This window comes from Balaenoptera borealis, assembly GCF_965194805.1.
Source record: "Balaenoptera borealis genome assembly, chromosome: 8".
NCBI lineage: Eukaryota > Metazoa > Chordata > Mammalia > Artiodactyla > Balaenopteridae > Balaenoptera > Balaenoptera borealis.
In genome coordinates, this window is record NC_138865.1 from 113,977,614 (window position 1) to 113,990,103 (window position 12,490).

General features: G+C 47.0%; 1 protein-coding gene across 29 annotated transcripts in view; it reads left to right on the forward strand.

Moving 5' to 3' along the window:
- RALGPS1 (Ral GEF with PH domain and SH3 binding motif 1) overlaps nucleotides 1-12,490 on the forward strand; it is a 285,958-nt gene that overhangs the window by 7,532 nt on the left and 265,936 nt on the right. For 23 of the 29 annotated variants that reach the window (XM_082402630.1, XM_082402658.1, XM_082402629.1 and 20 more), the window contains exons 2-3: nucleotides 1,256-1,448; nucleotides 10,860-10,938. The exons of 3 other annotated variants lie outside the window; for them this stretch is intronic. The gene's annotated coding sequence lies outside the window, so the exon portion shown is untranslated. The remainder of the gene's footprint in view (nucleotides 1-1,255; nucleotides 1,449-10,859; nucleotides 10,939-12,490) is intronic. 3 more of the 29 variants (XM_082402653.1, XM_082402654.1, XM_082402639.1) reach the window with 2 other exon arrangements.

Here is a 12,490-nt window from a genome sequence, read left to right on the forward strand (position 1 = left end):
AAGGAGTTGCCCAAGATGGAGCTATGGGAGACGCAGAGGGCTCCTCAGGTGTCTTTTCTCACAGCCCGGGCTGTCTCGAGGTGTGGTTTCTGACACACATTGGAAGAATCACAGGTGAGATAGGGAAACAGGGATTCATGGACAAAAGGTACTTGTAATAGTTTCTCTTGGTTTTAGTTGTTTTAATGTTCCTGATAATTGAATTTGAGGAGTTGAGTTTAGTTTGGGGTGATGGGTTTAAGGTCTGCTTTCATTCTAGGGACCAGGAAACCCTGATCTTTCTTATAAATAGCGAAGTTACGGGATTGATGCATGTGCTGATTAGTTGATAACTAAGATTAGAATTTGTTCTTTCTGGGAAGCTTTTTGATAAGATTAGAAGTTATTTGCTGATTGATATGTAGCATTACTTTGCTGTTTTCAAAAGATGCTGGTTGCTTCAGTTAGCTTATTTCTCTAATTTATCTCTGGGTATACCTGCCACGGGGCTCTTTTGCAGTGAGCATTGCGGTGGCCTCTGTGCTCATCAGTTGTAGTGTCAGTCTGATCTGAAGGTTAGAGATCGTTGAGTCCACTCTTCCTACTCTCCACATGAGGATGCGGACTTTGCCAGGGTTTCATACTCAGGCGTACTGATTCTCCACCTGTAAAACCCATCCATTTGTATGTTGCAGTTTCTCAGTAGCTGCCTGCCGGTCATGTAATGTTGCTCATAGAACCATGTCCATGAAGAAGCATTTATCTCTGATGAAAACCTCAGCTACAGGGTCCCCTGTTGAATCTACAGTGTGACTGTGGGGAAGAGGAGCTAACACCTGACTTGGTGCCCAGCACCGGTATTTGGTGATGGTGGCTGGCTGAGAAAAGGCAGTGCCTCTTGTGGTCTGTTAGCAATATGCGTATTGATCTTAGGGGGCTTCATCATGATGTTAGGGGGCTGAGAGATTATTGGAACCTACTTTTATCAATATAGCCAGTATACTTGTGGAACAGAGAGAGCAGCCTGGTATTATAGGAGGATCACTGGGTATGAAGCCAGAATGCCAAGTGTGTCACTTTGCTCTGACACCTGCTTTCCAAGTAAATAGGAATATCCCCAGTGTGTGTGCATCCTTTCGTTAGTGGGAAAGCCCCAGTTTTAAGATCTGAGGTTGCTTTGCGAGGGCTGCGTCAGAGTAAAGAGAGCTCGATGTTATTAAAGTATTGTACCAGTCACGAAAGGCAGCCTTATTCCTTGTTCTTCCCTGTCTTCCAGACCTGCCTGCCTGCCCGTCCATCTGTCCATCCGCCGTCCATCCATCCATCTACCCACCCACCCTCGCATCCATCCAGTCCTTGTTCAGGGCCTGCTGAGTGCTAGCACTGTGCCGAGTGTGGGGCTGCAGTAGAGGAAAAAGACAAGTCTGGTCCTTGCTGTCTTTTGGCTCTCAGTCTAGTAGTAAAGTTAAGTAAGTATAAAAATAAGTACAAAACCCGTAACAAATAAGTGTACGAAAGATTAATTACAGCACTGACAAGGGCTGCATAAGAAGAGTACAAGGTGCTCAGAGGCTGTAAACCAGATGGATGGTCAGAGACAGCTTCCCAGAGGAAAGAGGAGTTGGAGTTAGCAAGGTGAAGAGGTGGCAACTGCGTGTGTCGTGATTCCAGTTGGTGCAAGGGTGTGGTGAATTGACGAAGTCACACAGCCGGGGTGGTCAGAGCCCTGAGCATGAGGGGGCCTCTGCAGCGCTCACGGCCCGGTGGTCAGGGCATTGCTTTCTTGACCTGTGCTGGAAACGCCCGACAGAGTCTGTCGTTGCTGACTCTTCTTTTTCAGAACTCCCATCTATCATCAAAAGCATCTGTTACTGAAACATTACCTGCCATGGTTTCCAAGATAGCAGTTGGCCTTATTTTTATTGCTTTAAAGATTGGTTGCTTCCTTTGCTTCTTGAGGGGGTGGAAGAACGCCTTGATCTCATTAGTGGTTTCACTCATGAAGTAAACACTTACTGAGCGTGTAACTGGGCCTGACACTGCAGTCCTTGCCCTCAGGAGCCCACCAGCCGACAGATGGGAGTAAATAAATGACGATGATGTTGTGTCGGGGCTGGTAAGTAGTGGAAATGGAAGCTCATGGCACCAAGTCAGACTCACAGAATCTCAAAGATAGATGTTCTGTGTCCCAGGTGCAGGGGAACACAGGCAGGGGAAACAGATGACAGGGGTCCAGAAGCAGGAGAGAGCATGCTGTGGCTCAGGTGTGGTGAGCTGTGTGGGGTTGCAGGAAACAGGTCAGAAAGGTGGTTTGGGGTCAGTCCTCAGAGGGACTCGCGGGCAGTGCTTAGGAGTTCGGATGTTATCCTGTGGCTGGTGGAGATTTGTTCCAGAGTTATAGCAGGAGAGAAACCCCTTCAGTTATACTCCTGGTGTGGGGGATGGGTGGTATGGGAGGAGACTGGCATTTGGGAGATGGGTGAGGGAGCCATGGGGATGGAGAGGAGAAGGTGGGTTCGAGAGAAACCGAGGTAGAGACCTCTCTCCTTGGAGATTTAGCGGATGGGAGGGAGGGCGGGCTGTGCCAGGGTTTCTCACTTAGTGATGTGAGGTGCCGGACAGTCACAGGATAAGGAACGTGAGAGGAGTGTTGAGTTGGGAGGGGGAGTTGTGAGTTTGGGACGCCTGTGGGACAGCACTCGGCAGCTGGCCTGCTAGCCTGGAGCTCAGAGAGAGGTCTGAGCCAGAGCAGAACCCTCCGTGGTGTTTGTGGGAGAGAGGCTGGTCATCTGTGTGTGGAAGGGTTTTCACAGGTGGTTCTGATGCCCCACTGGTCTGGAGAGAGAGGCTTGGCCCTTGGGGAGGTGGGAGTTACTCAGCAAGGTTATGTGTAGGGAGCAGAGGGTCCTGGCTGGACTGCTGGGGGAGCCAGCATGTGGGGTGGGGCACAGTGGGAGAGTTGGGGAAGGAGCAGGAGGGGTGGTCAGTGAGGAAGGAGTGACCTAGGAAGGTGATGGTGTGGAAATGGGTGGGGGTGGGATCCCCTCCAGCTCTCTCCCTGCAGGGCCTCTGCCCCTGCCCCCCGGAAGCTGAGTGCTCTGGTGCCACCCGCAACCCCCTTATTTTCCCTAACAGTGGAGCCATTTCCACATGAGAGAGGTCGTTTTAGTGACCTTTGCTTCCGTGTGTGAAAGACTCTGCAGAGGAGGCTCTGCATCCAGCCTCTAAACCCTTCAGCCTCTCTCAGAACCTTCTCGAGAAATCCACCCCTGCCTTCTCTTGCTGGCCCTTCGGACTGAAATCTCTGGCTCCTGAAGCAGGAAAGTTGGGGCCCCATCTGGCATTCTGGGGTTCAGGGTGGGTCTGCAACCTCAGTGGGAAGGGGGTGTGTCTAGATCCCAGGAAAGGCAGCTACCAGACGTGTGGGAGGAAGTTCTGAAGGTGAGAAACCACTGGGCCTGGACCAATGTGATGTGGGAGCCCTGTGACTTGGGAGTGCATCCTTGGTCCCCCATGTGTCCGGAGCTTGGATAGCAGAGAAGAGCCTGCTGTAGAATTTCCAGAACTTACAAGTAAGGTCTTAGAGTTATTAGAGTACCTGAGATCTACTCAGACGGCTGGTGGAGGGAGGGTCCCAAGTTGCCAAAGTGGAGTTCCATCCCCCTGATAGGACAGAATGCCCCAGATCAGCTAACAGAACCTGGGGAAGAGCCTTTAATCTGAGAGAGTCAGTGGGAGACTGATCTATGATCCAACATGTCTCTTGTAAGTATTACCCTGAACCCAAAGACCTAGGGGTGTAGGACAGAGGCAGAGACCCGCTTACCACTGACCCTGGTGCTGAAAGCCACAGCCGAGGAGCAGTGAGACAGGATCAGGGATACCTGGAGGGAAGTAGCTGTCCTTAATACCAGGGCCAACCATCCTGGCATGAAGCCGTTTGTTCCTCAGGAAAGGAAGAAGAAAAGGGATTAATGTTTGTTGAGTTGAGAAACCCCAATGCTTAGTCGAAGAGAAGGGAACAGGTGGATAGATGGGAGTGCATGTACCTTACAGAACATAACATGTTCAGCTCTGTGGGATGGAACATAAAGAAATGGTTGAGAGTAGGGGGTCAGACTGAGCTGGGTTCAAATCCCACCTTTGCCCAAGGACTTGCTGCCATAGCCAGGGAGGATTCTCTTTTCGACTGTGTGTCCTTGGATAAGTTATCTAAACCTCTTTGGGCCTCAGTTTTCTCACTTGAAACAATACCCAATGATAACAATACCCATCTTAGAGAATTATTGTAAGGACCAAGTGGTATATTCCTGTGGGTAAGGTGCTTACCAAAGTATCTGTCACAGAATATTGCTTCAATAAACGGCAATAGTAATAGTGATGATGATGGTACCATCATCAGCTGAGGACCTCTGCAGATATGTCCACTGGACTAAACCCCACCCATATAGCAAGTGTGTGAAATAAAGAACTTCAGCAATAACAGGGTCAGCTATGTGAACATCACCTATGGGCGGGAGCACTGAGAGGATAAGGATGACAATGGAGCATCACAGGAAAGTTTACATGATAGAAGATGAAAAAGCCCCAGGCCCAGGAACCTTGGTCAGGGGAGTGTTATTGGCTGTGAAGAAGCGAGGCAAGAGGATTCTGGATCAACAGCTGGAGGTGATGAGGACAAAGTAGCACATTAGCCTTAGTCTTTAGTGATGATAGAGATTGTCACCACCTCTTCCACCTCCCTCAGTGTTTGGTGGGCACTGGGGGAGGTGGCATGAAAGATTATTTACCTAAGGTCTGTCAACTCCACAAAGTCTCATTTTTATGAATAGGCTTATTACAGAGTAGACTCTTATTAAATGTTTTGAATTGATAGGATGAAAATCAATGAGTCAATCAATCAATTAATTTCTGGCTCTTTCCAGGGAAGTCTAAACATAGTAATAGTGACAATACTATATCTCCAAATGTTGGTAAAGATTTAATGCAATTCCAATGATACGTTTTATAAAACTTGATAAAATAGCGATCTTCATCTGGAAAAATAAATTGGTAAAAAAAATTTTAAGGCAGTGAAGTGGCCTCATTCTTCCAGAGCCTGTTTGTTTCAGCGAATGTTTGAGTTCCCTGCTCTGTGTAAAAACAGCACTTGCCCCTTTGTTGGGGGAATATAAAAATGGGTATCTATTGTGATACATATTCTCATATAACCTTTTATCATTCTCTTTATGAGGGAGCCATTTCTGTAGGTTAGGGTATGAATGACAGAGAACTCAGAATAATGAAGGCATAAATAAGATTGAAGTTTCTGTCTTATGTGTGAGAAGTCAGGAGGGTAATGAGCTCAGAGTATTGAGCCTACATGGTCAGAGACCCAGGTTCCTTCTGTCTTGTTCCATCGTGAGGTGATCTTGGGGATGGCTTCTAAGACCAAGGTCACTTTATGGCCTGAAATGGCTGCTGGAACTCTAGCTTTTGCATCTTCATTGCAGTCTTTGAGGGCCACTTTACAGCAATTGCACATGACACTTCTTGCATCCCATCGGCCTTCTCTTGGTCTTATGGCCACACATGGCAGTAAGGGAAGCTGGGAAATGTAACCTGTATTCAGGGAAACCGTATGTCCACCTAAAAACTAGAAGTTCTATTACTGAAGAAGAAGAGGAGGCTGGATATTGGGGACCCGCCTCACCATTACTGGCCCCGTTTAACAGATGTGGAGCCTATAAATGGTTGAGCCTTCAAAACTTATTATAAGGCAATAATTTATTAATCCCACATGGCGCTTGGGTAAAAGCAGGAAAACAGATGAATGGAAAAGAAGTCAGTTCATTGGTAACTTACCCAGGAGCTAAATTCATGAGATATCAGGAGTTATACAGAAGCAAGGGAAGGAATGATTATTATGTTGGGGCATTTGGATTTCAATGCTGAAAAAAATTGATAAGCTTAACCACATACTGCAGTGGATTCTAGGTGAGTTTGAGGTAAAGGACAAAAAAATGGAGTTAAAGGTGGGAAGATGTGTATTGAATTCTGTAGTAAGATCTAGGAGAGGCAGGTTACTGGATCAGGTAGTAGGGGGAATTAGGAGGGAGAACTTTCTTGTCTACTTAGTATCTTTTGGTATGTATAACTCCTGAGTCAGACAAAGGACTTTATTACCAGCATAAACATGAGTGTGTGTCTGTTTCCCTTCCCCCAAGTCCCATGGAGGTGACACTGTGGGCCCAGATGGATGCTGTGCCTTGTGTCACACCTGAGAAACACAAGCCTGGGGAACCTGCTGCTTTATGGCAGGCAGTGAGCAAGGCTGCCCTTTGTCCCTGAGGGAGACATTATCGCATCTCTCAAGGTTGCTCTCTGCAACACAACCCTGTGAAATGGCCTAGGTAAAAGGTGGTCAGGACCTTGTGTTCTTGGCACTCCCAACAAGACAGGCTGGAGTGCCGGAGACCATGGAGGACTGAGTCTCCCAACAGGTGTTGTCAGGATCAGATGGGATGATGCGTGGAGACGCGTGTGCAATGGGAAGCTCTCGGTCAACGCTACCCTGTAGAATGGCTGTGGGCTGTGGAAAGGCAGGCCCATCCATGACTCGGTCAGCTGGCACAGTCTTTCCAGCTGGTGTGCCGTGTTTAGACAGGACTGAAGGTGCAGTGGGGAGGTGGAATGGTAGAGAAAGGCTACTCTCAGTTGCTTGTGTTTAGCTTTTGCCTCTTGTACACACTTCATACCCAGTACATCCCTGGGGCATGTACTCTGCTAGCTCTTGGTAAATTATTTATAATTCTCTTTCTTCTTATGTATAATCAAATGAAGTCTGTTTCTTGAGCTTAATATTTGTGAGTTTCTTAATTCAAAATTGAGTGCAGTGAATCTTTCTTAAGAAATAGGGTATTTTTTGTTTATACGTATATTTAGCAAAATCCTTGACAATTGGTTCCAAACTAATGAAATTTTAAACCTAGATGATGTATAAAAGTATTATAAAAATGTGGAGCTAAAAGGCATTTGAAGATTAGCTCAACTTTCCAGTTTTATACAAGAGGAAATAGGCAAAAGAAGTGAAGACGTTAACTAAAGAGTGGTCACCGTTGATGAGTGATGGAGATGGTGTTGGACCTTAGCTTTGAATCCACCAGGGTAAATGGAGAGGGGACCAAGGGGAGCCCATCTGCACTATTTTTGGATAAATGTCAGGCCAGGTCTCATCTCATTCAAGAATGAACAAATAGAAAAATTAAACTAGAGAGGACCCACTGAAAAGATCCAGCAGTATAAAGGGAAATAAACAAGGGTGCAAAAAATAGAGAAGATCAGGCTTTGGGACAGAAGTTTCCAAACTTTTACTCAGTAAACTGAAGTAAATTTCAAACATCATCATCTTTGTCCTCTCAGAGAAGCTATAGATGCTATGAAAGACGAAATGATGAGTCAACAGACTGAGGTGAAGCAGGAGCTTGTGGACTTAAAGAACGTGGGGAAATAAATCACATATGCCAGCACTGAAATTAGTGGCACTGCAGAAATTCAGGGTGTCAGGAGGAGGACAAACTGCCAATTTCACAAGGGACAGGAAAGTAACAGAGGAGACCGCAGATGTGGATGATGGACCAGACTGGAGACCAGAGCAAATCCTCAATTTTCCCGAACCGAAGAAAGACCTGAATCCATAAATTATAAGGGCTCATCATGAACCAGGCAAAAGTAACAAAATTAGCTAACACTTCAAATATCCAGGTGAAGTTTTTTTGTTTTTTGTTTTTGTTTTGATTTCAAGGATAGTGAGAGGATACCATTAGCATTCTGGTAGAAGGAACCTTTAAATCCAAGAAAAAAAAAACTAGGCTAGGCTCAGGCTTGTCTACAGCACAGGTGCCAGAGGCAGTGGAGCAGTACTCATCGAGTTTTGAGGGAAGGGTTGTGACCCAAGAATTTCATACTCAGCCAAGTTTTATTTCACATTTGATGGTAACAGAAATTCATTTCAGTCTTACAAGGACACACCTTGAGTGTAGCTTTTGCCACACCCACGCACCATTCCTGGGGGGAAAAAAATCACTGGAAGGCATGCTCCAGTAACCGAGAGATGAGTCAAAATGAAAGCCCATGAATGGACAAGTCAGAGTAGGAAAGGATTGGCAGTCAGAGTGGAACCATTCAAATATAAAATTATTTCTAAATAATTGTGATTATGATTATAAAATAGAATACAAATGAATTGATTATTAAAAGAAGATATAACATTAAACCATAATTAATAGAAAAAGCAGGAATAAAATTCCTGCTCAAACCAGAGATCACGCATGTGAACACAGTCTGTACTCTAAAGAACTGTACAAATGCGAGGGATGGAAAGATCTCCAGACTTTTTATATATGTCTGTTTCAAAGTTGGGTTGATAGACGCTTTTATTCTTTCTTTCCTGTCATGAGTCAGGTGTTGGGATTGGCATAGTCCATAAGCACGTTCTTTTTATCAGTGCGTTAGCCTCTTGTTGGGGTGTTTATGTTGGAAATAGTATTTCATTGCAAGTAGAAACAGTGTGCTATTCGGAGTCAGAAGACCTGGGTTCCTGCTCTGATTCACCTTAGTTTTGTGAGCTTGAAAGAAGCACTAATTTCAGTCTCCTTTAAAAGTGATCGTAATACTTACTTTGTGATATCTTACTGACCAGGATGGCTAAAATTAAAAGAAAAAAAAAAAAAAAAGACTATATCAAGTGCTGGCAAAGATGCGGAGCAGCCACAATGCTCATACCCTGCTGGTGGGAGTGTAAATTGGTTTAGCCACTTTGGAAGACTGTTTGGCATCATCTACCAAAACTGAGCACGTACTCACCTTATGACCCAGCAGTTCTGCTCTTGGGCATCAGCCCAACAGGAAGGCATACAAATGTGTTACCAAATGGCACCGCTCAAGAGTGTTATAGCAGCACCACCCGTGATAGCCCAGACTGGAAACAATCCCAGTGTCCATCAGTAGCAGAGTGGACAGATACAGGGTCAACTCCCACAGTGGGAAACTGTGATCAGTACGAGTTCATGAACAACCATGAAAAATGAAAAATCAGGATGAATTTCACAAACATAATGTTCATTCAGGCACAAAAGGTTATGTACTGTATGGCTCCATTTGTATAAAGTTTAAACGGACAGAAGTAATCTCTGCTGTTAGAAACCAGAGTGGTGACCACCCTTGGGAGGCAGGTAAAGATCGAAGGGGGTGCGGTGGGTGGTGGGGGGCTCGTGACGTTCCTCCATCTGGGTGCTGTTACACGGGTGTGTTCACTTTGCGGGAATCCTTTGACCTGTGCGCTGGTGTTGTATTATTGTATGCATTCTTCTGCACATATGCTGTACTTCCATGTAAAGTTTATTTAAAATTCTGTCAAAGGAAGCATAGCAGTCACATTGCTCTCACTAAAATTATTATTAATAATGAGAATGAAAGTTTTTTGTATTATAGGATAAAATAATTTAACATATTTCATCTTTATCTCTTCCTTCAATTGTTTGCATTTGTTTTGTAATGTATAGAACGTGTCGTTACTTTAGAACATATATTTAATTTACGAATAAACATATGTATGTTAGAGGTGCTTGCTTAATGTTTTTTCAGCTGTTGGGAGTGAAGGATCTGAAAGTTTAATGAGCTGTGACTCAAGGTCGCAACAAAAGGGGGCAGTGTGAGCCGGGCCTGGCCTGGCTGCGGGAAGCAGGTGGCGAGCGGGGGGGCCTCAGTCGGTTCAGTCGGCGGCCTGTGTTTGGGTTGGTTTTTTGCTGCTGGAGCACGAAGTGTGGGCCAGGGGAGGGTGTCCTGAAGCTGGAGAGGGAGGCAGGGCCTGGCCTCTGGGCGCTTTGGGTTCCAGGGGCCTGGGGGGACGGGCTGCGAGGCAGCTCTGGAAGCGGGTGAGCAGAAGAAAGGAGCCAGCAGAGGTGGCCAGAGAGGCCGAGCAGACAGGAGGAGCAGCACGAGGTCATTGTTTGAGGCCGCAGATGAGTTTCCAGAAAGAGAGACTGGTGAACCATGTTGGAGGCTACCGAGAGCTCGGCCACTAGCCTGAGCCTCAGCCGTTAGGAGGTCCTGCTGACCCGAAGTCGGGCGGGGTGTTGCCGTGGGTGGTGGGGAGGAAGCAGCCTGGAGTTTAAGGGCCGAAGCTCTTTGGAAGACTGGGAGAACTGCGGATGTTCTCAGGCTGAGGGGAGGGCCGAGAGAGTGGAGGAGACTGAGGTGCGAGGGGGGTGCCGGCCCTGGGTCTGCGGTGGATGCCTCTTCCTCAGAGGTGGGAGTGGGGGGTCAGGAGAAGACGCGGAAACACTTAGGTTAAAGGAAGGACCCGAAGGAGCCGAAGGCAACTTTCCGCAGTGAAGGAGGTCATGAAGCCGCCCACCTGGCTGTGGGGGGCGGAGGGAGGGGGCGCTTTGGAGGAAGGAAAACAAACCAGCCCCGGGGCCCTCTGCAGGCCCTGGGTGCAGGTTGCTTGTCTGTGCCAGTGGGCAGCTGAGAGGCTGCCCCGGTGCTGGGCGGGCTGGGCACTGCCTCCCTGGCATGCACTCTGAGGCAGGGGTGTTTGCATTTGTCCCCAGGCGGACCCTCCCATGCTTACCACGGCATGTATCCAAAGCATGGTGGGAAAGGAGAATAGTGACCGAAGAAGTTGAAGTTAATTCTGGTGATTTTAGGACAGGCTCTGCTACCTGATAGGCTAATGATATCACATATTGATCTATGGGGAAGGTTTTTGACATTTCAAAGAACAGATTCAAATCAGATCTTCTAGCACTATAGTTGGTCTGACCTTGCTGAGCCTTGAGAAACAAGTCTTACTGTCTGGAACGTCGTGTAAATGGAATTATCCCCCCTACTTTTTACAGCGGCTACTGTTTGGAAAGAGATGTGCTGGGATGGTTTATCCTATTGGCCTGGGATTATGAAGCCCAACACGTGTTCCTGGTAAGTGGGTTCAGTGACCCTAGTGACCTGTGCCCTCTTGAGCAGAGAGCCAGGCTGTGGCACCCAGAGGTGCAGCTGGTACGGGTGAGTCGGGTCCTGTTGCAGTCAGAGGAACCTGCTATCAGCGAGTCTGCAGGGTCGAGCAGGGCACAGGGGCTTTTGGGACATCAGGCATCCTCAGTGAGCCACACGCAGAGGGTGTTTTAGGGGCTTCTTCTCGCCAGAGGAGTTAAGCTCTGGGATTTTCACCACTGGTTCTTGTATCAAGGGTTTTTTCCTTTCTTTCTCTCTCTGCCTCCTCCTCCTGCAAGACCACTTGTTGCCACCCTGTTTTGCTGTCATCCTTTTGCTCTTGTTGCTCAGAAGACAGACATTCTGTATCGACCTCCCAGCAGTTGGGGTGACTTGGGCGACCTCCTTTCTCTCAACCTCAGTCAGGTCCTTGTACCTCCCCACAAGCCCCTCCCCTCTCTCAGTTCAGCTCCCCTCCTCACTTTTGGCTGTCCTTGCTTCAGACCCTTCATCAGAGAGGCCCGGCTCATTGTGTGAGTTACGCTTGGCCCTGGGAGGATGGGTGAAGGAATATGAAGATATAAGGACTCTTATAAGATTCAAGGAATAAGACTTGATCATTGTCTTCAAGAGACTGTATAATCTACTCGTCAACCCCCTGCCTCCCTCTCCCCCCCCCCCCCCGACCCCCCCAATTCTTGCTCCCTGAGATTCTGCCCACCTCATCCGGCATCTCTTCCAAGAATGCTTTTCTGCACTCCCCAACTCACTGGAGCTCTCCTCCTTTTAAACTGTCCTGACACTTGTTTCAACCCCCTCTCACGGCCCTGGCCACGATCCGCATTGCATTGTGCTTTTTTGATGTCCCCTGTATCTCCTGCCTTCGCTCCTTGACTAGACTTCAAGCTCTTTTAAGGCAGGGATTGTGTCTTGCTCATTATTGTATTCTGTGCAGTGCCTTGCTCAATGCCTTATACATAGTAGGTGCTCAGTAAATTTTACTAGACTGGAACCAACATGGACTCTCTCATGGCTCCCAGCATGAGAGAGTCCCAGCTCCCCTTTGCAGCCATGGTCCTCAAGTCTTGAGATACCGTAAGATAATAGGGGAAGAGGCAGCGAGTATTTGCCTAGAAGAATCCTAGGAGATTTTATTCAGGTAGGAGCAGTCACAAAAATGCTAAAAGCTGAAATATTACAATTTTTTTCAGATTCTTCTAGTAGCCTTACCCTTCTGTCAACCTACTTTCACAAAGAGGCAGAAGGTAAAGTTTTCTGATGCTTTCCTGCCAGGGCCCCAGTCTTCCTTCCTTGATATTGCATGATTAACTACAGTACAAGTAATTCATATAGTGCTTAGAAGAAGCAAGTTCCCTGAAACTTACATATCAGAGGGATTGGTTCCCCTAAGGAGGATGCTGGAAATAACTGTTGGTTTAAAGGTAAGAGCATATGAGAAAACTGAGACTCAGAGATAAGTAATTTCCCTGTGATCACACAGCAAGTAAGTGTCAGAGTTGATATTTGACTCTAGGTCAAT